The following is a 25,699-nucleotide window of genomic DNA, read 5'->3' as shown; positions in this document are numbered from 1 at the left end:
ATCCTAGATCAGAGGATTCTGAATTGGACATTCCTTAAATTAAATTGGACAAAGAGGAAGTTGTCAAAAAATTGGGATAACTATTGAGTTACCTTACAGAGGAAAACCGAAATGACCTAAAAGAGTTTTTGTTATCACATGGTGAGATAAGTGGAAATAAGCAGGGAAGTACTAACCTAATTATGCATGATGTCAACATAGAAAATACTCCAAGGTGACATGATCAAAGTGAGTAAAAGTGATTGAAGCTCACCCACAGTAGTGGTGCCAAAATCAGATTATAACCAGTGGTAATGTGTGGACAATCACAAAGTCAGTGCAGTTACAAAGGCTGATGCATCTTTGATTCCATGTTTGGAAGACTGTGCTAAGAAGGTGGGACAAGCAACTTATATTTCTAAGTTGGACTTGCTTAGAGGATATTGGCAGGTACTTTTCCAGAAAGGGTAAAGAAAATTTCTGCTTTTGTAACAGTGAATAGACCACATTAGTTTAAAGTCATGCCACTTGGCATGAAAAATGTGCCAGCCACATTTCACAGACTAACCAATAAAGACATTGCCGTATTGTCCAGCTGTGCTGTGAACGTTGGTGACTTGGTGATTTTTAGTCACACATGGAAGGAACATTTACAACATTTATCTGAACTATTCCATCAAGTTTGGAAGGCAGGCTTGGGGATAACCTCGTTGTAAGTATATTTGCCAAAACCCAAGTTACCTTCTTGGGTTACAATGGCCTCACGTGATGCAAAAACAAAGTGAATTGGGGAATTCCCAAACCAGTGGAATTTTTCAAAAATTTGTACCAACATTTAGCAGTATGGCTGCTCCTGTCACTGAATTGCTAAAGAAAGGCAGGAAGTTTCAGCGGACAGCTGACTGTCAGAAGGCATTTGACAGCCTGAAAGCTGTTTTAACTACTGCCCTTGTATTAGCCATACCTAATTATGAAAAGCCATTCAAGATGGCTATCGATGTGGGTGTTTGTCCTCTGCTGTTGCAAGAAGATGACGAGAAGATAGAGAGCCCTATTGGGTATTTCTCCGGGAAATTGAACATTCATCAGCCGAAATATTCGGTGGTTGAGAAGGAGACTTTGAACTTGGTGTTGGCGTTACAGCATTTATAGAACATAGAACATAGAAGGATACAGCGCAGTACAAGCCCTTCGGCCCTCGATGTTGCGCCGACCGAGTCCTACCTAACCTATACTAGCCCAATAACTTCCAAATGCCTATCCAATGCCCGCTTAAATGAACATAAAGAAGGAGAGTTCACCACTGATACGGGCAGGGCATTCCATGAACTCACAACCCGCTGTGTGAAGAATCTACCCCTAACATCTGTCCTATACCTACCACCCCTTAATTTAAAGCTATGTCCCCTAGTAACACCTGACTCCATTAGCGGTAAAAGGTTCTTAGTATCTACCCTATCTAAACCCCTAATCATCTTATACACTTCTATCAGATCTCCCCTAAACCTTCTCTTCTCCAATGAGAACAGCCCCAAGTGCCTCAGCCTTTCCTCATAAGATTTTCCTACCATTCCAGGCAACATCCTGGTAAACCTCCTCTGCACTCGTTCTAAAGCTTCCACATCCTTCCTATAGTATGGCGACCAAAACTGCACACAATACTCCAGATGAGGCCTCACCAGAGTCTTATACAACTGCAACATGACCTCAGGACTCCGGAACTCAATTCCTCTGCCAATAAAGCCCAGTACACCATATGCCTTCCTCACAGTACTATTTACCTGGGTGGCAACTTTCAGAGATCTGTGTACATAGACACCAAGATCCCTCTGCTCATCCACACTACCAAGTAGCCTACCATTAGCCCAGTAATCCAACATCTTGTTATTCCTACCAAAGTGAACGACTTCGCACTTAGCTACATTGAATTCCATTTGCCACATTTCCGCCCAGCTCTGCAACTTATCTATATCCCGCTGTAACCTACCACTTCCTTCCTCACTATCCACAACTCCACCGACTTTCGTGTCATCCGCAAACTTGCTTACCCAGCTTTCAAGTCCTTGCTCTAGATCATTTATAAAGATAACAAAAAGCAATGGTCCCAAAACAGATCCTTGTGGTACACCGCTAGTAACTGCGCTCCAAGATGAACATAATCCATCAACTACTACCCTCTGTCTCCTTCCAGCCAGCCAATTCCTAATCCAAACCTCTAATGTATCCTCAATGCCATACCTCCGAAGTTTTAGCATTAGCCTACCATGGGGAACCTTATCGAACGCCTTACTAAAATCCATATACACAACATCTACTGCTTTACCCTCATCCACTTCCATAGTCACCTTCTCAAAGAACTCAATAAGGTTTGTGAGGCACGACCTGCCCTTCACAAAACCATGCTGGCTATCCCTGATCACGTTATTCCTACCCAGATGTTCATAAATCTTATCCCTTACCATTCTCTCTAAGACTTTGCCCACCACTGAAGTCAGACTCACTGGCCTATAGTTACTAGGGCTATCCCTACTCCCTTTCTTGAACAATGGGACCACATTCGCTATCCTCCAGTCCTCTGGTACTATTCCCGTAGACAATGACGACATAAAAATCCAGGCCAATGGCTCTGCTATCTCCTCCCTAGCTTCCCATAGGATCCTGGGGTAAATGCCATCAGGCCCAGGAGACTTATCTATATTCATCCTTTCCAATATTCCCAAAACCTCTTCCCTGCATATTTCCAGGGCATCCATTCTAATTATTTGTGATTCCATATTCACATCAGCAACAGTGTTTATGTTTTCAATGTTTCAATGTTTATGTTACCAGTAACGAATCTTGGACACTGACCATAACCATTGAAGTTTGTGGAGAAATTTGAGGACAAAAAAAAGCCAGACTACTTAGATGAAGCTTGTTGTTACAGCCATTCAAATTGGAAATTGTGCAAGTGGCAATTCGAGAAAACTTGATTGCCAACTGACTGATGAGACATGGACAAGGATTGGAGGCATTCGGTGGAAGGAGTAAAACGACTGAAACAGAATGTAGTGATACCTGTTTGCATGTTTGTTGTCAATGTAATGCATATGTGTGGTGTTGCATATTACCAACTTAGGAAGAAACAGTTTGAAACTGAAGCCATCTTTAGATGCTGATGGTTCGTTTTTATTAAAGGGGGAAGGTGTGACAATGCTACTTCTTTAACTAGGTAATGTTGTCCTTGGCTTTTTGTTTTGAGAGGTAGTAAAAGAAACAGATTCCAAAAATTCTGGGGTTGAAGGCTTTCAGAGCCAATTTTATTATAGCTAACAAATATTGCCTCAGAAAGAAGGCTTTCACGTTTTCAAAAAGACCATTATTCAACGAAAGAGGAGTGGCCAGTTCTCCTAGCTCAACTCTTCTCTGGTTTGGTTTGGTTTTTAACAGTAGTGTGAAACAAATGCTGGACCCAAAGAAGCAGCTCTAGGCTGATACTCTCTCTCTGTGACTTCTCTCCTGTAAGACCTTGTGTTTGATTTTACCTTTTCTGCCAAGGAGTGATTGTGGGCATTATTGCAAGTATTTGGAACAGCATCATTAAATTGGGAGAATCTGTTGGATTTTCGGATAAGATAAGTTATTCTATATTCTGTTTTCTCTTGCTAGTGTTTCACTGGGTAATCTTATAACTAAATTCTGTTATGTTTAAAACTAAGTGGGTTGGCCATCTGCATCCCTCCATGAATATCTGCATAACACCTGCTTAAAACAATTACCAAAGTTAGGGTCTTGGCTACTTTCTTGAAATATTTTGAGGGGGTCTGGGCTGTTCCATAACAAATGCTATGTCGTCTTGTGCCTTTGTGTGTGACCCTGAACATGCCTGAGGATCATCTTTGAAGAAGCAAAGCTGAAATCCCTCTGTAAGGCCTTTCGTTGCACACATCAGCATTATGCTGAAGCATATAGTTGATCAGTTGTAGGACAGGGGTGGTGGTGATAGAATGTACACAAATGTGTTTTGCACTATTGCAGATTCAAAATGCACTCAACGTGTCACTGTCGTACCTGACTTTTCTGTACCAAATTGTATGAAACTGCTTCGTTCTGTCCAGGAACCTGGGTAAACATCCAAGATTTTCTAGGATTTTCCAAACTTTATCATTGCCCACGTTATCCAGTGCTTTGGTGAGGTTTATGAGTTATATGCCGGTCTTTGGATTCCTCACCATATATTTTCATTTTAATTCTGAGAACAGATACCATGTCTGTGGTACCTCTCTTTGCTCTGAAACTGCAATACCACTCAGGGAATTTTTCTTATGCAATGGTAGGCACGTGCTAGTTCTGAAATATTCTAGCCAGGAACTTCTCAGCAAAAGAAAGGAGGGTGATCACACGGTAGTCAAAGCAGTTTGATGTGTTTTCCCAGTTGTCTTTGCACAAGTTGCTAATAACAGCTTCAGAAAAGTCCTATGGAATCAAGACGATGAAGCAGACTACCATATTTCAAATGTTCACGTAGTATTCAATGACTGCTGGGGACTTAGTTAATTTTGATCTGCTTGATGCATCTTACAGTTTTTTTTTCAGAGTTAAACTCTTACCCTATTGCAGAGCTCAGTGGCACAGAAGAATCTGGATGTCTTGGAATGGGAATCATTAAATGTTAATATGAGTGCAGCAAATAGTGAAGAAAGCAAATAGAATGCTCTATCTTATTACAAATGGGATATAATATAGAATTATGGATGGTCTGGAAATATTGTGCAGGGTTGAGAAAGCGTGTCGCTGGAATGAGCACAGCAGGCCAGGCAGCATCTGAGGAGCAAGTCATTCGATGTCTTGGGCAGGTCTTGAAGAAGGAAGAATGTGAGTTCATTAGAAGCAGTTTCTTGATTTTGCTTATCAGGAAAGATTAGAGAGTTTTGGGCCTGCATCAATTGGAGTCTAGAAGTGTGACCCGAAATCTTACCAAAACAAATAAGGATCTTAAGGATCTTAAAGGACTTGACAGAATGCATTGTCAGAAGATGTTTCTCCTTGTGGGAAGGAATAGAACCAGACAATGCAGTTTGAATATCAGACTTTGGTCATTTAAAGCAGAGATGCGGACCTTTTCTTTCTCATTGGTCTGTTAATGGAATTGCCTTCCCTATGATACAGTGCAGGTAGAGCCATTTACTGTTGTTAAGGTTGAGCTAGATAGATCCTTGATTTGATCTTGACAAGCAGCTCAAAGGTTGTAAATGGGAGACAGGAAAGCAAAGGTGAAGTCACAATTTAATCAGACATTATAAAATCGAGATAAGGTTAATAGCCAAGATCTTTTCGACAGGTAGGGGAGTCCACAACTAGAAGGCCTGGGTTTAAGGTGAAAGAGGAACGAGCTGCCAAAGGAAGTATAGAGTTGGATGTAATTACGTTAAAAAGACGTTTGGAAAGGTACATGGATACAGAATGTTTAGAGGGATATAGGCCAAATGCAGGCAAATTGGACTAGTTCAGTTCAGGACACCAGGTCAGGGTGGATGAGTTGGACAGAAGAACCTGTTTTCGTGCAGTGTGACGCTTTGCAGATGAAGGGCTTTTGCACCAAACATTGATTTTCCTGCTCCTCCGATGCTTCCTGACCTGCTGTGCTTTTCCAGCACCACTCTAATCGTGACTCTAATCTTGTCTCTGCACATCAGTAAAGTGATGGGAAATATCATCAGAACCTGCAGATGAGCTTGAGTTCTCAGCAACTGGGTCTAATTTTCAGTTGTTTTTTACACTAATTTTCCAAGATGATGAGAGAAATTGGCATGAAGAGATTAGGACAGTGCAAACTCCTCAAGCCATTCTCCTGACAGCTAACGGAACCTTAGAGTTGAAGCAAAACCAAGGGGCCAATTATTGGACTCAGCATTATTCTGAGTCTGTTTTTAGAGCATCTCGAAATTGGTCCTCAGGCTTTATTTACAATCTCAGGTTGAAATGTGTCGCCAGATAGAAAGACATAGCTGGCTCACCTGTGAAGAGGAGATACAGCAGGTGAGATTGGCTCAGTTGGTTGAGCAGCCAGTGTAACTCAGATCACTGCCCCGTTCATCTATCGTTATGCTTGGGTGGACTTGGGATTCGCCTGTTCACTCTAGTGTTATTGGAGATTACTGCCTTCTGTCATACCCTATGAGAGATATGGGGGAGATTTAGAGTTGTTGCTGGCAGCTAAGTTCATGGTACATCCTGGTGTTTTGAAGGAGATAGTTGAAGAGATAATGGAGATTTTAGTAGTGATCTTTCAGGTATCACAAGAGTCAGGGGGATCCCAGAGGACTGGACAATCACTACTGCAACCCACATGTTTAAAAAGAGAGCAAGGTAAAAGATGGGAGATTATAGGCCAATTAGTCTGACTTCAGTCGTTGGTAAGATTTTGGAATGGTACACCAAAGGATATTAGACAGACAACATCCCGTCAGTTGTACTGAAGACTGCTGACCCAGAACTCACCACGCCAAAAAGCAATCTGCTGCAGTACTGCAATAGCTTGAAATCTACCTGACAATGTCCACATATGTCTCGTCCATAAAAAGCCAGGCCAATCTCACATGGTCAATTATCCATTCACGACCTCCTTTCAATCCTTATAGAAGTAATGGTATGTGTCATCAACTGTGGCATCAAATGAGTTTCACAGCAAAGCTGTGCTCACAGCTGTTCAGTTTGGGTTCCTCGTGACCACTCCGTACCTGATTTAAGGAACGCATTACTTCATACATGGCTAAAAGAACTGACTTCAAGAGATGAGCCGAGAGTGACTGCACTTGATATCATGGCAGCATCTTTGATACCAACTATGACTTCAAAGAGTCCGAGCAAAATCGAGGTCAGTGACAGATTTGTAATTACAGATAATTACAAATGGAAACAAACTAAATGACTGTAATAACATGACAGGCACAAGAGTCGCATGCCAAAGGTCTGACCAAAGCAATAAGTAATCCAAACTAATTAAGATAGAGAGATTAGATTACTTACAGTCTGGAAACAGGCCCTTGGGCTCAACAAGTCCACACCGACCCACCACCCATCCATTCACCCAACACTACGGGCAATTGAGCATGGCCAATTCACCTGACCTGTGGACTGTGGAAGGAAACCGGAACACGCGGAGGAAGCCCACGCAGTCACGGGGAGAATGTACAAACTCCACACAGTCAGTCACCTGAGTCCGGAATTGAACCTGGATCTCTGACGCCGTGAGGCAGCAGTGCTAACCACTGCGCCACCGTGCCGCCCACTCATAACAATTTATCAAGGTGACTGTTTCAAACAGGACAGTAAGTACAGACATAGGGTAGTGCAATGTAGTCAAGTATAGCGGGGCATGAACCCAAGATCACTGTTGAGGTTGTCTTCATGGGCACAAGAACTTGGCTATCAGTTTCTGCTGGGCGATTCTGTATAGTTATGTATCTCGAGGTCTGTCTTGGAGGACGCTTACCCAAAGATCGAAGGCTGAATGTTCTTTGCCGCTGAAGTGCTCCCTGACTGGAAGGAACATTCCTTTCTGGCGATTGTTGCACAGTGTCCATTCCTCCTTTGCTGTAGCATCTGCATGTTCTCGCCAATATACTATGCCTTGGGGCATCCTCGCTTGCTGCATATGAGATAGACAGCATTGGCCAAGTCACATGAGTATCTGCCATGTAAGTGGTGAGTGGTGCTGCCGCGTGTGATCGTAATATCTATGTCGATGATCCATGGCCAGAGGCTCGTCGTCATTGATGACATGTTGAAGTCTGTGAAAAATATGAGGCAGTCTCCTGCTCCAGGGAAGTACTGGAAGACTAACAGTGCTCTATGGGTCGTATCCTATGCCTGCCTTCTGAGGAGGTCATTGTGGTTTTTCGCTGTGGCATATTGGAAGGTGTGTTCGATGAGTTGAGCATAATATCCCGTTCTTGTGATGGTGTCCTTCAAAATCTTTAAGTGTCCATTACATTCCTCCTCGTCTGAGTAGATCCTGTGTATGCGCAGGGCTTATCCATAGGGAAGTGCAGCATCATGAGGTTACCCTTTATAACCTGTAATGTTATTCCAGTCATTTAGTTTGGCTCTAGCACTACGCTATTTTTATTTTTCTGTAATTATCTCTCTGCCTCATTTAACCAGATTGTAGGTCATCTCCTTACTTGTTACTCAGCTGTTAACACTTTACTCACGTCATCTAACTTTTGGTAGCTTGCAGAGACTTAGTATTCGACACTCCACTCATATCAGTTCTATGATATTTTGATCTCTCTGCCCTTGATCTCTCTGCTAATAAATTCTGTGTGGAGGTCCTCCCTTCGCACTTCACCTAATGAAGGGGCTGCGTGATGAAAGTTTGTGATTTCAAATAAATCTGTTGGATTATAACCTGGTGTCATTTGAGCTCTGACTTTGCCCACTTGTTTGACAGCTCTTCATGCCTTAAACTTTCTTATCAATGTTCTTTGTGCCTGAAGGAAGGCATCACAGTCAATGGAGATTTTTTTTATATTTGTAGATATCCATCGAAGAATTGTGATGTGCCTTTCACCTCTGGGAATGCCTCTTTTGTTTCTTCCAGAGACGAGTCCAATTTGAATCCACGACGACAATCAGATGCTCTTCAGATTTAATTTTGAATCAGTTTTAAATAACTTAGACTTTAAACCAACCTTTAATATTCTGTTTTCATGAATTATAACACTGTCATGAAAACATTGTCGACATGATTTCTCTTTCATTAAAGCATGTTGTCTTTCTCTGATCATGCATTATAATCTTCATTAAGGGAGTCTGGCATTTTCTCACGACTGATACCAGTTAAATTGGTTCGTGCTTTGCTGTTTTCTATCTTGAGCCTTTCTAGACTAGCAGAGCATCATTTAAGGATTTCAAATCCTCCTTTTCTGCAAGCCAAGGAATTTTTGAAAATCATAACCATCACATCCACGCTCTCTACAGCTATATTTTTTTTTAAAAAGCTTTATGCTATAGACCATTAGGTCCGGGAATTCGTTTGATTTCTATTTTGCTGAGTGTCGCCAATAATTTTGTCTGCTGGCATTAATTGTACAAGTTCCTAATTTTTATTAGCTCTTTTGTTAACTTCTACTTCGTACACATAATGTGGGTCTTCTACTGTGGAGCCAAACATAAATGGCTTGTTCACAAACCTGTAATTTCCTCATCCCACGATCATTTCTCTTGACTATTTTTAATGGACTGATACTTATGCTCGAACTGTTTTTGTTAGTATCTACTTGTTAAAGCTCATAATAAAATCGAGCGAGCAAGAGCTCAATGATTTCGAGTGGAGGGAATGGCTGTTACTGATTGCCCAAATCACCATACACAACAGCGTGCTTTAGCACTGTCCTTATTTCAATAGGGACAATTCCTTCTCCATCGATGCAGCCATATCTGTTTGAAACGCTCGATTTTCTCAATTATGGTATCGTATCGCCAACGAGGGATATATTGCCCTGTGGCTTAAGTCCCTTACTAGGGGTGCGGCCCTTATGGTTTATGGGACTTTGTGAGTGTTCCTTCTTCTGAGTTGTGTTGTCCTGCACAACACAATGTGCAGGTAGGATCCTTAAATAGTATTTCTGATACAAGACTGCACATCATGCGGTATCTGCAACCTTTCACATCCTGTCCCACTAAGTATCACTGAAGAGAATATCATGGATTTTTATACGAATGATTAGTTTGCTTTCATCTTCCATTTTATCTTTTTCTCATCAACTTTTTCGTTTTGTTTTACTGATTTCGGAAACACCTTAATCCTCCACCTTGATTGTATTCGGCTGCTTTATTCATTCAGAGGATTTAAGTTGCGGTGGCTGGACTAGCGATTATTGTCCATCTCGAATTCTTCTGGAGATGGTAATGGTGAGCTGCAGTCTATCTGCTACAGATACACTCACATGCTGTTGGGGGAGGGAGTTCCAGGATTTTGCGCTGGTCGAGATAGCGTAGGAACAGCAACGTATTTCCAAGTCGTGGTGGAATATTTTTAGACTTATATTTTAAAGTAAGCATGATTATTCAAACGCTTAGTAAACCACTGATGGATCTCTCTTGATTTTGTTTTGTTGATTTAATTATAACGCATTTTGTTGCACAATATGAGATGTTTATCAACAGTTTCCAATATTCATTTATCGCCACTTCTTTAAGTCTATTTATTCAATCTATTTTGGTCAGAGCTCTCCTTGTACATACATTGTTGACTTTGTTTAAACACAAGATTCTTGTCTGCACTCAGAATGAGTCACTTTCAAATTTTAAATGGGATTTCATTGTATTCCGATCGCTTTTTATTTCCAGGTGCATCATTTACTAGAAAGTTATGAATTAACACTGTCTCGTTGTAGAGTAATCAACCTGAAACAGATTTATCCATTTCTGGCATCAGAACCTTGTTTATCAGTCTTTTTATTCTCTCTCTAGTGATCAATATGATTGATGCGCTTTGAAGCAGATAAATTGATCTAGCGGATTTCGTAGTTTCTGTCGCTCTCTATACTTTCCCATTGCTATGTCTGTGAATCTGGTACTCGGTAACTTCAAAGACAATGAGTCACCAGTTGAAGAAGATGGAAGCACGAACTCCTCGCCTTTTTAGTGTCTCAAGTGAAATCCATGATATTGTCTCCAGTGATACTTAGTGGGACAGGATGTGAAAGACCGCAGATATCGCATGATATGCAGTGATGTATCAAACATACTATTTAAAAATCTTCCCTGCGCGTTGCGTTGTGCAGCACAGCACAACTCAGAGGAATGAACGTCCTCAAAATCCCCATAAACCATTAGGTCCGTGACTTGTGGGACTTAAGCCACAGGGCAATATGTCCCTCGTTAGCAATACGATACCATCACCTGCAAGAATCGAGTGTTTCAAACAGGTATGGCTGCATAGTTGGAGCAGGAATTGTCCCTATTGGAATAAGGACAGTGCTAAAGCATGCCGTTGTGTATGGTGATTTGGGCAATCAGTAACGGCCCTTCCCTCTACTCGAAATTGCTCACACTCGGTTTCTTTTTAAATTCAACATCAGAATACAGCATGTATTGAAAAAATGGGAAGTTGGACTGCTTTGGACAACGAATACGGCAGCAGCAACACGCTTTCCCGATAGGAAACCCACTTTCAGGGGTCCCTGTTAAAGGTTCGAAGCTGAATTGGGCAGGCATTTGAGTATAGGTGCCAATTCCAACATAGCCGAACACAAAAGTTTCACCAAGTGAGTAAATTGCCTGACATGCGTTTCTTCCTTTATTATTGCAAATATGAATTAAGATAGCCCAAATTATGTTTGTTTTCAAGCTCAGCAGCCTTGAAATGATCTCGGAAAATAGTTCTCCAATTTCATTTGGGAAGATATTAGTAGTGCAACGTTTCATTATTGTGTTTAATAAGGCGTCACCACTAAACTAGGAAGTATGCAAGTGTCGACTGTAGCTGTCTCTTCATACTGTCTACTGCTGCTTTAATCTACATTGCAAAGTTAAGGATGCCAAGGACGATTTCTTTGTTTGGAAACATTTTTGACAATGATTATCCCGATGAGTCAATTAATTAATTTGATGCTTGAGCTTTGCTTGCGCAAGTTACTTATCAAACAAATGATTGTTTATTAGATCAAATTGAATACAAAGGCGGGATGCAATAGTGCAATTCATTTGTAAGGCTAAAGATACAGTTGAGGGCCGGTTTACTTCAATACCAACAGTGTAGGTTGAGCTCACATTCCACATGTGGTAGTCTTAAAACCTGCCTCTTTGCTCTTCACCTGAGAGTGAGAAAATGACAAACTAGCATATGGGGAGTGATAAAACTGACTGCCAAAGGGCCCGGAGGAAGTGTCAGTAGATTGTATTGACTGGCGCGCACCGCATGAATAATTGAAATGCTATCACTGTCAACCTAACCAAAAACTACCTCTAACACATTTATAAAACGCACTGCGACAATTAAAATTATTCTTTATTGCACAATTACTTTAAATTCCAGACGAAAACATTAACGTTTCTGCAAAATTGTGAAGAAAATTGCAAATAACTGGACACTGCTTTCCAACATGAACATTCTGAATGATAGTTTGCGCCCGTGGAAAGGAGGGGGATGCTCTCCTGTCACTCGCAGCCTGATCTCTTGATGCTTTGCTTGAGCTGAGATGAGAGAGACTCGTGTGTAACGCCGCAGGTGTAGACTTCGTGTGAGTTCCACTGGGCGGCGGTCAGGGTCAGATAACTGCTCACACTGTATGTCTGGTCGGTGTCCCGCACCGTCTGAGTAGTCTGGACACCACTGTCCGTGGTCTCACCGTCCACACTCCAGGAAACTTCCACCGAACCAGGGAAGAAATGATTCACCAGACACACCAGGGTCGCTGTGTCATCTGCGGAGATCTGATCGGGCGACGGCGGGAGAAGAGATACCGAAGGGCGAGTCGCTTCCCGGGCTGTAATGAAATGGATTGTGTTAATCAAAAATAAAACTATTGCGTCGTAAATGTGCCTACAATTAAATGCATGTAGCAATAAATGAGCACTTGGTACATTTTCTTGATCAATTCTTGCACTTTTAAAAATCTTTAATGGGCTCAAGACGCACGAATCTTAAGCAGATGATTTTGTTTGGCTAAGGCATTGAGATAGAGTAGCACTAACCCAGATTCCTTCTTTAAGTTAAAACGTCTAACTATCGTTAATCGAGGGTATTTGGTAGCTCTAAATGCTTTGGAAGTACTTGCGTAATTGCACTAATTCCAGTCCTGACAAGGCTACCGTTAAGGTAGTTATATGACATCAAAACTTGTAATGTTCAGGTACAAAATAACCCACCTCGTCTTCGACCACTCTCTTAGGGCAATGGAGTCAAGTCTTATGAGTATATAATTTAGAATAACATCAGAAAGCCCAGAAATCCAGGTGACGTGTTTGTCTAAGATGTTATAGCAATGCAAGTACCCTGTAGTTAGTGTTGCTCCTAATAAAGATTAAGACATCTGTCTCCACAAGAATCCGATCTTTCTGGCATATGTTTGTATGTGCTAACATATCAGGCAACACCCAGAGCATATCATATCGGCAGCGGTGTTTGACCTAATAGAAAACATCAGTGCTATTTGGAGAGAGAGGAAAACAACATAATTCTCGCTGTTATCCTGGTCAATTTGTAAGCCGCAAACAATATTTATATCGCAGACGATTTGATCAATACCACATTACAGCTTATGGGCCCTTTCTTTGTTTAAATTGCCTTCCAGTACGCCAAATTGCAATGTTCAATACACGGTAAGGATTATTATTTCATTTACAATGCACATTTATCTGCAACTGTGAACGAAGCGATTTAAAACCATAGTTCCTTTAATTTTTGGAGTGAATTGGAAGGATCACTTCTCTGGAGTTCAATAACAGTCCATTTCATTGAACTATTTCCACTGAACAAAGTAAACACGTTCTCCCCGTGTCTGCGTGTGTTTCCTCCGGGTTCTCCGGTTTCCTCCCACAGTCCAAAGATGTGCGGGTCAGGTGAATTGGCCATGCTAAATTGTCCGTAATGTTAGGTAAGGGGTAAATGTAGGGGTATGGGTGGGTTGCACTTCGGCGGGTCGGTGTGGACTTGTTGGGCCGAAGGGTCTGTTTCCACACTGTAAGTAATCTAAACAATTATTTCTAGCGCCCTACATTGTAATTCCTTTCCTTGCTAACAGCTGAACAATTTCGTTAGTTTTAGCCAAGAGAAAATCTTCTGTTCGAGGAAGGAGGTTGTTAAACTACCTTCAATTTTGAAGAATGGTATCTTTCAAATATTGGCTAAAATGTGGATAACTTTCAAAGCAGTGTTCGCACCCGCGTCTAAACAAAGAAGACAACATTTTACAGTCTTTTTAAAATACTGCAAATCTGTATAATGGAATTTGTGCATAATCCATCTAAGACCATTCTGTAAATGGCAAGAGTCGTTGGGAAGCCTTAAAGCTGTAGACAGGGAAGAGAATCACAGCAAGGCTAAAGCCACGCTCACGCTCTCGGGTAGTCCGGGGAGTTATGGAGTTATGATATAAAAACTGCACTAAAAAGTATCCTACTCGATCACAATCGCTGCTCCACATTTAACACTGTTGTATGCTTTTGTTGTCTGCTCGATATGTTATCAACGATCTTTTTTGAAAAAAAAGGCTCCGATTAAACTCAACATGTAAAACGCATTGATACTGTTTCTAACTTTGGAATTAGAAGTCTTTCACAATCTCACCAAGAAAGTGGAACTCTTTGTAGACAGGAAGCAAATCGCTCCTTTTACGTTTTGTTCGTGTGATAGTTTTGTATCCCAAACAATTATTGATAGCAATCTACAGCCACAGTTGCTTCATCTCACTCACATTACTTCATTGATCATCTAAACAAGTACGAGTTTGACCAACTATTAGACATAGAAAAGAAGGGTCCACTGTACGGCTACTTACTCAGAACAGTGAGTTTGGTCCCTCCGCCGAAGCCGTAGCTACCCAAACCACAATAATAGTCGGCGTCATCCTCCGCTTGAACTCCGCTGATGGTTAAGTACGCGGCATTTGTTGACGATTGACTCCTCCCAGAGAATCGAGCGGGGACCCCCGTACCCTTGACCTCGCGGTTGAGATCATGATAGAGTAGGAATCGCGGAGTATTCCCGGATTTCTGCTGGTACCAGCCCACGTCGCTGTTTCCCAAGGAAGTGCCAGAGACGGTGCAACTTAATTTAACGGTGCCTTGCGGCTCGATGGAGATCGATTTCGGTTGGGTTAATGTAACCGCCGCGTTCGAACCTGCAAAATGTGGAGCAGAGTCAGAGGGGAGGCTTCAGTTGATCATTATCGTCACTTCCCATCAGTCAGTGAAGTTTGTTGAATACTTACAGACTGCGCCGATGAGCAGCGTTGTGATGACACGCTCCCAATGAAACATGATGATATGAGTGACACTCAGACACGTCGCCAGGTTACTAGAAAGTATTGTTTGCCCGTCTCGCTTTGCCTTATCAATGCTTTTAATGGTGACACCGCACGACATGGTTCTTCATTATGCAAATGAAGCTGACTGTTGACCACGAATAATCATGCTCAGCCCTCCCAGTCACATGACTTCTAAACGAGACATGCTAACAGTGGGTATCATAACGGATGTATGTTAGTAATGCCAAACCAACTCACAAAATACTTCAGTAAGTGCGGTACCTTTTTAGAAATGCGTGCATTTTGTACACGGTACAAAGAAATTATTGTTTTAACAAATATACTGAAATATATATTTGGATCTTTCCTTTTCTACAAATCAGATATAAGCATTTGAAAGAGACTTTGATCATTGTTCCTGACCTTTTCAAAATAAACAGAATTTGTTGGAGAAACTCGGCATCTAGAGAGAGAGAGAGAGCAGAATTAATGCACCGAGTCCAGTCACCCTTCAGATTAAAAATAAAATAAATTAAATGTGTACGCTGGAAATCTGAAACGCAAACAGAAATTGCTGGAAAAACTCAGTAGATCTGTTAGCATCCATGAAAAGAGACAGCAGAATCAATGTTTCGAGTCCAGTGACAGTTCGCTTCAAATCGCTGGTATCCGCAGTTCTTTATTTTATTTCAAAGTGTAGGCAATGCTTTTACACATTCAAACCAATCAATGAAATTCAAGTACATTCTTAAAATAAACTTACAATTAACCTTCTTTTGTGAACAACTCAAAGACATGAAGCACACTACCGTTGATTTGAATCGTCTTTACTAGATACAGTTACCAGAGAAAGTCGAATCTAATTGATAGCTTTTCTTAAAATAAATGTTTCCTTCAGCACGTACTACAGCAAGATTCATTAAACAGTTTTACTCTTCATGTTAGTATTGTTTTTAATGGTATAAAACAGATTTATCTTCGAGTTCGTTGCATTTCGTGAAACTTGATGTTGCATGGAAATGAATTAACTCATATTACAATAGGGATATTGGCAATTACAGATACAAGACGGCTGAAGAGCACGCGGTGTCCACCAACACCCTTGAGCTGTTCAGGGAGAGGTGGGCGCCGCAGGGAGTGGAGTGCACTATTTCCCCTCCAATTCTATTTTGATTTAATCCCTGCCCTCCCCATCACTGTTTGATCACACAGCATTGCCCTTTGATGTGAAGGGCACTGCTTGTCACTGGTCACTTGGGTGTTTCCTTTCTTCCTGGTGGTGCAAATTGAATAAAGATTCGTGCACCTTGTGTCTTTTCACTGTGTCTCGCACTAGTACGCACACAACATGGGTGCTGGGGAAAAAAAAAAGCACTACCGCAGTTAGGCGGTAGTGTGGGGGGCAAAAAAAAAACAAGACGGCTTAATTAAAACACAGGAGGATTCTAAAGTCATTCCTTTGCGAAGAGAAAATTAGTTTTTCTAGGCTAACGATCATAACTTTAAGGCCAATCAGGAACAGAAAGCTCTGAAGATGTACATGCATACGTTTTCGAAAGCGAAGGGACTTTTGAGTAAGCTTTTTTTAAAAAAAAATGCACCAGGAATCTTTGGCGTGGTCGTAGGGAGTGAGAAGAACAAACGCAAGACATTTGTTCTAATCCTTTACAAATCAAAAGCTCGGACCCAGCCAGAACATCTCAGGCAATTCTGGGCGCTTCACGTTATTTCTTCCAAACAAACCTGTTGGACTGTAATCTGGTGTGATGCGATTTTTGACTTTGTCCACCCTAGTCCAACACCGGCTCCTCCACATCACATTATTGCAGAGAGAGGATACAGAGGACATTTGCGGGAACGGTGCCAAGAATAAAATATTGTACTTTGGTACAAACATAAGTAACTGGGATTATTTCCCTGAAGAACAAATAAGATATTAAAGAAGCATTTGATTGAAATGTCCACGTTCACGAAATATTCCAACAAAGTAAATGAGCAGAAACCGTTTCATCGACAGAAAGATCGTTAAACAGAGTACATGTAATCAGAATTAAAGCAATTGGAACGGTGCTAGTGACCTTACCTCTGAGCCAAATGACCCAGGTTTAAGTCCCACTGCTCCATACTTGTGTAGGAACATCCATAAATAGATTGATTTTTAAAGAAATGTCAAAAGAAGGGGAGACGACTTGAGACAGGAAAATCATCGAGCAATACTTTGCAGATCGGACTGATTATGCAGAATGCAATGTGGCTGTCCATGCATTCGCACGGTGGAAGCAGAAGTAATTTAAAAAAAGAAAATGATGAATAATTGAAGACGGAGATATACAGCACAGAAGCTCCTTTTCCTGCATATTTTATAATCGACTAAAAACAAAAATTCTCCTGACAAAACTGTGTGAAGGGGCAGAATTGGGAGAGTGTATGTGTGTGTTTGAATGAGTTTGCGTATGAGTGTATGTGTGTGTGAAAGTGTGTATATGAATGACAATAGACAATAGGTGTAGGAGTAGGCCATTCTACCCTTCGAGCCAGTGCGTGTTTGTGTGATTATATGTGTATATGAGTGTGCGTGTGTCTGTGTGGGTGTGTGCGTGTGCGCAAAGTGGGGGGAGGGGGGAGCGGATGGGGAGTGTGAGGACCTCTGCACATGAACGTGTGTTGGGTCCATCAAACCAAAATGGGCCCAAGTCATGGGCTTAGGTGAGGTAAGGTCCTGGGGGATGGTGTTGAACTAAGAGACCATAGGGTACAGGCTCATAGTTCCTTGAAAATGGAGTCACAGGTAGACAGGATAGTGAAGTAGGCATTTCGTATGCTTGTCTTTATTGGTCAGTGCATTGAGTAAAGGAGTTGGGACGTCATATAATAGTTGGACATTGGTTAGGCCACTTTTGGAATATTGTGTGAAATTCTGGTCTCCTTCCTATCGGAAGGATGTTGTGAAACTTGAAAGGTTTCAGAAAAGATTTGCAAGGTTGTTGCCAGCGTTGGAGGGCTTGGACTATAAGGAGAGGCTGAATAGTCTGGGGCTATTACCTCTGGAGCATCGGAGGGTAAGGGATGACCTTATTAAGGTTTACAAAATCATGAGGGGCATGGAAAGGATAAATAGACAAGGTTGTTTCCTTGGGCTGAAGTCCAGAACTACAGGATTTAGGGAGAGAGGGGAAAGATTTAAAAGGGACCTGAGCAGCACCTTTTTCATACAGAGGGTGATGAGTGTATGGAATGAACTGCAAGAGGAAGTATTGGAGGCTGGTACAATTACAACATTTAAAAGGCATCTGGATGGATATATGAATTGGTAAGGTTTAGAGGGATAAGGACCAAATACTGGCAAATGGGACTAGATTAATTTCGGATATCTGGTCAGGATGAACAAGTTGGGCCAATGGGTCCGTTTCCATGCTGTACATCTATATGACTATGACTCTATGATATTCTGTAAATCAGCCTGCCATATCCATCGCATTAGCTTCACCTGGTCCAATAAGTAGTATAAGGGAGCATCAACAGCCTCATAGAGGTTTACAAATTATAAGAGGCATGGATAGGGTAAAGAGGCAAAGTCTTTGCCCTGGGGTCAGGGAGTGCAGAACTAGAGGGCATAGGTTTAGGATGATAAGGGAAAGATATAAAAGATACCTAAAGGGCATCTTTTTCACACAGAGAATTGTACGTGTATGGAATGAGGTGCCAGAGGACGTGGTGGATGCTGGTACAATTGCAACATTTAAGAGGCATTTGGATGGGTATATGAATAGGAAGGGTTTGGAGGGATATGGGCCGGGTGCTGGCAGGTGGGACTAGATTGGGTTGGGAAATCTGGTCGGGATGGACTGAATGGTCTGTTCCCATGCTGTACATCTTTATGACTCTATAACAGCCATTAATAAAAGTTAGATCTGACCTTGTAGACCCACGAACATCTCAACATGAGGCACATATCGATGTGCAGGTGAGGTGAATTGCCCACGCTAAATTGCCCACAGTGTTCAGGGATGTGTAGGCGAGGTGAATTAGGCAGGGTAAATGTAGGGGTGTAGGTCTGGGTGGGATACTCTTCGGAGGGTCGGTGTGGACTTGCTGGGCCGAAGGTCATGTTTCCACACTGTAGGAATTCTATGTTTCTATGATTCAGATGACACTGAGACAGAGTTCAGGATCTTCAGCCACAGATCAGACCCAGGCTCATGTCGTGTGCAACCTGAAGGTTTTGTCATTTAACAGCATAAGCCAACACGTGAGTGACAGATACAACACTGTGGAACGATTTACATCCAACGATTACATCCTTTGGAACACAGAAATCACAGTTAAGCAATTTAACTTCATCTCCATCTGAAATGATTGGCGATGTGGTCTCCTCTACACTGGGGGGACTGAACGCCAACTTTGTGGAATGATTCAGGTAACATTTCCAGGACACACACACCCAACAACCCCACTGCCCTGTGACCAACCGCTTCGACTCTTCCTCCCACTCCGCCAAGGACATGCCAGTCCTGGCCTCCACCACTGCCAAATCCAAGGCACCTCACACCGGGAGGAGGAACACCTCATCTTCCACCTTGGGACCCTCCAATCAAACGAGATCAATGTCAATTTCACCAGTTCCCTCCTCTCCCCTCCTTCCACCTTATCCCAGATCCAATCCATGAACTTGGCACCCCCCCCCCCGCCCTCTTGAACAGTCCATCTTCGTTCCCACCTATCCGCTCCACCCTCTGCTCTGACCTATCACCATCACCCCACCTTCATCTACCTATCACCTTCCAAGTTACCTTCTCTCCAGCCCCACCCATCCCATCTATCTCTCAGACAGCTTGCCCTCCCCCCTCCCACATTCCCCATAAAAGGCTCATGCCCCAAACATTGACTGTCCTGCTCCTCGGATGCTGCCTGATCTGCTGTGTTTTTCCAGTGCCACACGTTTTTACTCTGATCTCTAGCATTTTCAGTCCTCACTTTCTTCTCAATGATTGGCCCCTTATCCTGAGACTAGTCCTGCATTTTAGACCCCCACATTACTGGAAACAAACTTGCAGCATCCTTCCTACAACTACCCTTCAGAATTTTGTACTTTTCTCATTAAAACGTCAGAGAAAATAGACCCATTTTGCTCAATCAACTCATCCCGGGAACCAATCTGGTGAACCTTGGCTGCACTGCCTCCAATGCTTTTCAGTGAGCAGGGCAACCTGCAAGCAATAATACCAACGTGGTCTCACTGTAACCTCTTAAAGTGTAACAAGTGTTCTTTGTCCCTTTATAATAAAAGTCAAACTTTCATTGCCATCCCAATTGCTTGCAGTACCTGCATAGTATTAATGTTGAAGAAATATTCTCCAGATCTCGCTGGGCTCGTGTCAAGCTGCTCCAGTACATTGTAACAGTGCCATCCACACAACAATGAAGAAAATTTCCAACCCTGCACCACACCCAGCACGACAAAAACAGAACATAATATTTCCTAACAGTGAACAAAGAACTCAGCATGAAAGTTATTAATACTATCACATGAACTTACAAATTAGAATCAACTCCTTAGACCAGCCTGTTTTTCAGTGGACTATGCTCTCAATTCCACGTTCCTAACTTTCTCAGATAGCCATTTTTTTTTAGCCTAGAGTCTATTCATCTCTGCCTTAAACATTCAATTACATGGCTGCAAGCACTCTTTGCAGAAGAGAGTTCCAACTACTCATCCCTGCTTTAACTGGGAGACTCATTATTTTTAAACCACATCTCTTGTTTCAGTTTCTTCCAAAAGGATAAAAATCCACCTTGTTAAGTCCCTTCAGGAATGCATAAGTTTCAAAAGATCACTTTTCATTCTTCTAAAGTCCAACGGATAAAACCCAGCCTGTTCAGCTTCCCTTATTAGATAATTACTCACCGCAATCCCAACCCAGGTGTCAGTAATTGGCAATGTCACGTCTGACCCATTTACTGATAATTTGGTCAAGTATGTAAATTTGGGTTTCACTAGGACCTCTTAACCCTAGACCTCATTACAGCTTTATAGATTAAAAGCACTTAAAACACTTGATTGCCTATGCCACCAAGCATGCATGCAAGATATGAAGTGCAGTAGATAAGAGGTTTCCCTTCCATTTGTGCTATCGCTACTGTGGGCGAAAATTAAACCACTCTGCTTGCCCACTACTAGGTCACAGAAGCCATGTCTGTTCTTAGCTAAATAGAGCATACCCATAAGACCTCAACTTGACAACAATCAGCTCAGGGACTAAACGGCAAAACAAGGCATCACCTAAATAGCTTCCAAGTTGAAGGAGTACACTCCTGAGATGTTCTGATAACAGACTCACTACCTCACAATACCATCACCGCTCCTGCAATCTCGAGGGAATCCCTAGTCTCCTCAGGTACTGAAGTCCCACAAAGCCTACCCGAGACTGAGTGGCACCCAGATACCTGACAAGATTGCACACACCCTGCAGACCCATTGTAACCAGGATACTGGACTTTGGCAACTGCTCTAGCAGAGGAACCTCCTGCTTTAATTATTACCTGATTGCTACTACCGGACAACTGATCGTTTTCCATTGAATGTAATTTAGTTCATATTGTCTTGTAATTAATACTACACTACTGTAACAGTACAAAAACTGTCTGCATCTGCAGCTCCGGGAAGAAAATCCTTGATTTAACTGTACAGAGTGTCCGTTCTCAACCAGTCCTGTCAATTTCTCTTCCCCACTATATCGTGAGAAATAAACCAGTATTCGTCAATTTCACAAGATTTGTGTGCGGCCTCAATTTATAATTGGACGATTCTCCGACAACTACCCATTCTACAACTATGTTCTTTGGGTCATGGCAAACAGAGGTGACATTGCTGATCCATTCTTCATGACGTACAAAGATATACCCATCTCGGCTACAAGAATCTACATTTCTGCTGCACAGAATGTTCTTTACAAGTGACGCTCACCAGGGAGAAGTACTGATTCAGCAGTTGAGAAATTTGATAACTGGAGAAAACCTACAGTGGCAGGGGGAGAGTCCTTTTGTCATTGGTCACCTAAGTGACAAAGACTCAGGTAAGACTGGATAAGAGGCTCTCCATAAGCGGGATGATGATCCAGGCACGAAATTACAAATCAGAACCCCAAAGGTCATAATCTCTGGGTATTACCTAAGACATGTAACATAGCCTACATAAGATTAGAGAAAATGTATTGAATGCATTCAGAGCTTAAAACTCAATAGATGGAGAATAATCATGGTAATTGTGTAAATTAAATAAAAATGGCAAGGCAATAGATCGAGATGGCGATGAAGGTAACAATCTTGTTCTAAAGGAGATTTTAGGACAGAGTGACCACAACAAGACAGAGTTTTGCATTAAGTTTGTGAATGAGGTGTTCAAACAGAAACTAGAATCTTAAATCAAACCGGAAGAAATCATGAAAATGTGAAGGGTGTGTTGGGAGGCTGACAGAATCTAACGGTTTTCTAAAGTCTGATAAAAATGAATAAAAAAAAGACCTGCGCTTCAATACATAGCAAATTTATAAGCTTAATCTACTTAATATATAAACAAACTAATGAGCAAATTAACGAGCTTAAACTATTTTATACATCTGCAAACTAATGAGTCTCATGACTTTCCAGCTCATCGGGGACTGGTGGCAATAGCACTAGGAGCTACCAGTTTCCATGGCACTGGTCTCAAGGACCCTAGACTAATGGTGAAAGTCCAAAGAGTGGGGCAAAGTCCCTGATATTAATACTGTCCCGAATCTAATGTTGCATATTGTATCACCATTTCATAGTACTTTCAGTACTTTCCCAGACATTCAGTTGTGTAGGAAAGAACTTAAGGTTGTATCTGTGTTAACTGCACAATAGACTGTTTCCCATCCAACCAAGGTTAGTGTGCAAACTTAAAAATCACACAACACCAGGTTATAGTCCAACAGGTTTAATTGGAAGCACACTAGCTTTCGGAGCGACGCTCCTTCATCAGGTGATAGTGGAGGGCTCAATCGTAACACAGAATTTATAGCAAAACTTTTCAGTGTGATGTAACTGAAATTATACATTGAAAAATTGATTGTCTGTTAAGCTTTGCATCTGTTAGAATACAGTGATAGTTTCACTTCTTTCATGTATAAATCACAAAACCCTTCTTTTTAAAGTTGCATTCTCAGGTTAGCTGTTAACAATGGTGATAGCTAGACAATATGTTGAAGGTGTTGCCCCCTTGTGTTCTCTGTCTATGCCATGATGTTTAGATTGATTCTAATCTAAAAAGAGAGATAACAGTTTTACATAAATTCATGCAGATTTTGAGCTCAGAGTTCTACATGAATGTATGCAGTTTTTGAGCAAAGTACAATGTAACCCTGAAAGTACAAATTTAGCCCACAAAATATATGTGTGCATGTGTGTCTTTGCCTGTCTGTGTGTGTGTGTTTGTCTGTCTGGGTTGGGGGTTGTGAGTGTGAGAAAGTGTATGTGTGTGTGTGTGTAGTGAGTGCAGAGTGTCTTAAGTCTGTGAGGGGGTGCATGTGTGAGTGTGGGACTGTGTGTGTCTATAAGGATGCGTGTGGGTGTCTGTGGGCACGTCTGTAGGGTCATGAATGGCAAATATTCCCTGCAGGTTGCAAAATCCAGGTCAACAAATTTTCATTAGTTAGGTGTTGTTTTAAACCAGCATGTCAAGAAATTTCACTTTCTCCAATCACACACGTAGCCATTAATAATTTTAACCTTAGTTTGGGATGAAGAAACTATAGACGCTGCAATCCAAGGTCGACAAGCAGGAAGCTGAAAGAACAGAGCAAGCTGAGCAGTATCAGGAAATGGAGAAGTCAATGTTTTGGGTGTAACCCTTGATCAGAACTGGGGAGGGGTAAGTGTAAGGGGAACTGCAGTTAAAGGGGGATCGGGAAGGGTTTTGGGTGGGGAGAGGGGCGGAATGGTAAGGTACTGATAGGTCTACACAGATAGAGAGTACGACCTGGTTGGTTGATGGAAAGAATGAATCCAGTTATTAGCTGGAAAGAAGGGTCAACGAGAGTCATGGAAGTGGGGAATGGTGGATAAGGAAGTCAGGAAATGGGAAGTGAGGTTATTTGAGATTGGAGAATCCAATGTTGACTAATAAGGCTGTAGGCTGCCCAGGCAGAAGGTGAGGTGTTATTCCTCCAATTTGCGGTCTGATGTCAAAAAGGGAGTGGGATGGGGACTTACAATGGATGGTGAGTGGTAGGTCAGATCATCCCTGCGGGCCTAACTGAGATGCACAGCAAAATGTGCCCGGAGTTTGCTTTTGGTCTCCCTGATGCAGGGAAGACCACACCGGGTGCAGTAAACTAGGTTAGAGGAGAGGCAGGTGACCCTCTGTCTCACCTCGAAGGACTGATTAGGGTCCTAGATGGGGTGAGGGGAGGGTGTTCCAGCAGGTTTTTCAGCTTTAACAGTTGCAGGGGAAGGTACCTTGGGGCTCAAGGGTGGGGGGGGGGTGTTGGTGAGGAGATTGGCGAAGGGAGCAGTCCTTGTGGAAGGCAGAGAGGGTTGAAGAGGGAAGATGTTCTCAGTGGTGGGTTTTAGTTAGAGTTGGCAAATGTGTTTAATGACGATGCGTTGAATGCGGAGACTGGTTGAGTAGTAAGTGAGTACAATGGGGAACCCTATCTTTGTTGAGAGATGGTTTAGAGCAGTGAAGTGCGCAATGGACGAGGTGCAGTGGATCTTGGCCCATGGCTTTCCTCCAGCTTCCTCCACTTCTGACTCTGCAACCAAGGCTGGACTCCAACTCCCAGAGTCACCCCTGGGTCCGACTGCCTAACTTCAACCAAATAGCACACCAGCTCTACTTCCTCACCCATCCATCCCCACAATGCCTGCCAACTCATTGGCTTTTCTTCTTCCTCTCCATCTCATTCCCTGTGCTCCTCCCTGCACCTAATCCCCAAACCTTCTCCCACTCTCCACTCCTTCCCACAAGTCCTCCCACTACCAAATCATATCGAACCCTCAGCCATCACATGCTATTGCCTGTAACCTTTCCTCTCCTTTGCCTCTTCAGGACCCTGTCAAAATCCCACCCATGAGCCTTGCCACATGTTCACCCCACTGACCTTGAACTCTCTGAGTCTGAAAAGTCTGTCTTCAGTAAAGGGTTCACAGCTGTGCCCATCCACCTCACATCAACAAATTCTGTACCCGGCATGACATGGAGCTCTTCTTCTGCTGCCTCCCGCCTCCATGTCCTCTTCTGTAACAAAGACTCCCAACCACTCTCCCAGCTCCAATCTTCCTCTTCCACTTGGATACCCCCCATTGGCCTTATATCTGCCCCTAATCTGTATAATTCTGCCTGCCAACGTGACGTAGGCTGTCTCAATTTCTCCACCTGTGTCACTCATTCCAACCTCACCCCCTCCAAACATGCAGTGGTCCATTCCCTCTGGACCAATCCCTGGTTTATCATCAAACCTGCTGACCAAGGTGGAGTGGTGGCAGTCTGGAGGACAGACCTCTATGTCACAGAAGACAGACGCCAGCTCTCCAACACCACATCCTACCTACCCCTTGACCATAACCCCATCTTGACCATCAGGCCAAAATCACTCGCACTGTCCATGATCTTATTGCCTCCATTGATCTCCCCTTCACTACCTTCAGCCTTATACCCCCAGCTCTGCACTATCTGATTCTACCTGCTCCCCAAGATCCACAAGCTCCCAGCCAACCCATCATCTCTGCATGCTTCTGCCCCA

At 42.5% G+C, this 25,699-nt stretch overlaps 1 pseudogene; it reads right to left on the bottom strand.

Moving 5' to 3' along the window:
- Nucleotides 1–12,059: 12,059 nt before the first annotated feature.
- LOC132827241 (immunoglobulin gamma-1 heavy chain-like) overlaps nt 12,060–25,699 on the bottom strand; it is a 40,603-nt pseudogene continuing 26,963 nt past the window's right edge.

The sequence above is a fragment of the Hemiscyllium ocellatum genome, chromosome 24, assembly GCF_020745735.1.
Source record: "Hemiscyllium ocellatum isolate sHemOce1 chromosome 24, sHemOce1.pat.X.cur, whole genome shotgun sequence".
Lineage (NCBI taxonomy): Eukaryota > Metazoa > Chordata > Chondrichthyes > Orectolobiformes > Hemiscylliidae > Hemiscyllium > Hemiscyllium ocellatum.
Note: the sequence above shows the minus strand (reverse complement) of the source record. Positions and strands in the feature narration are given on the sequence as shown.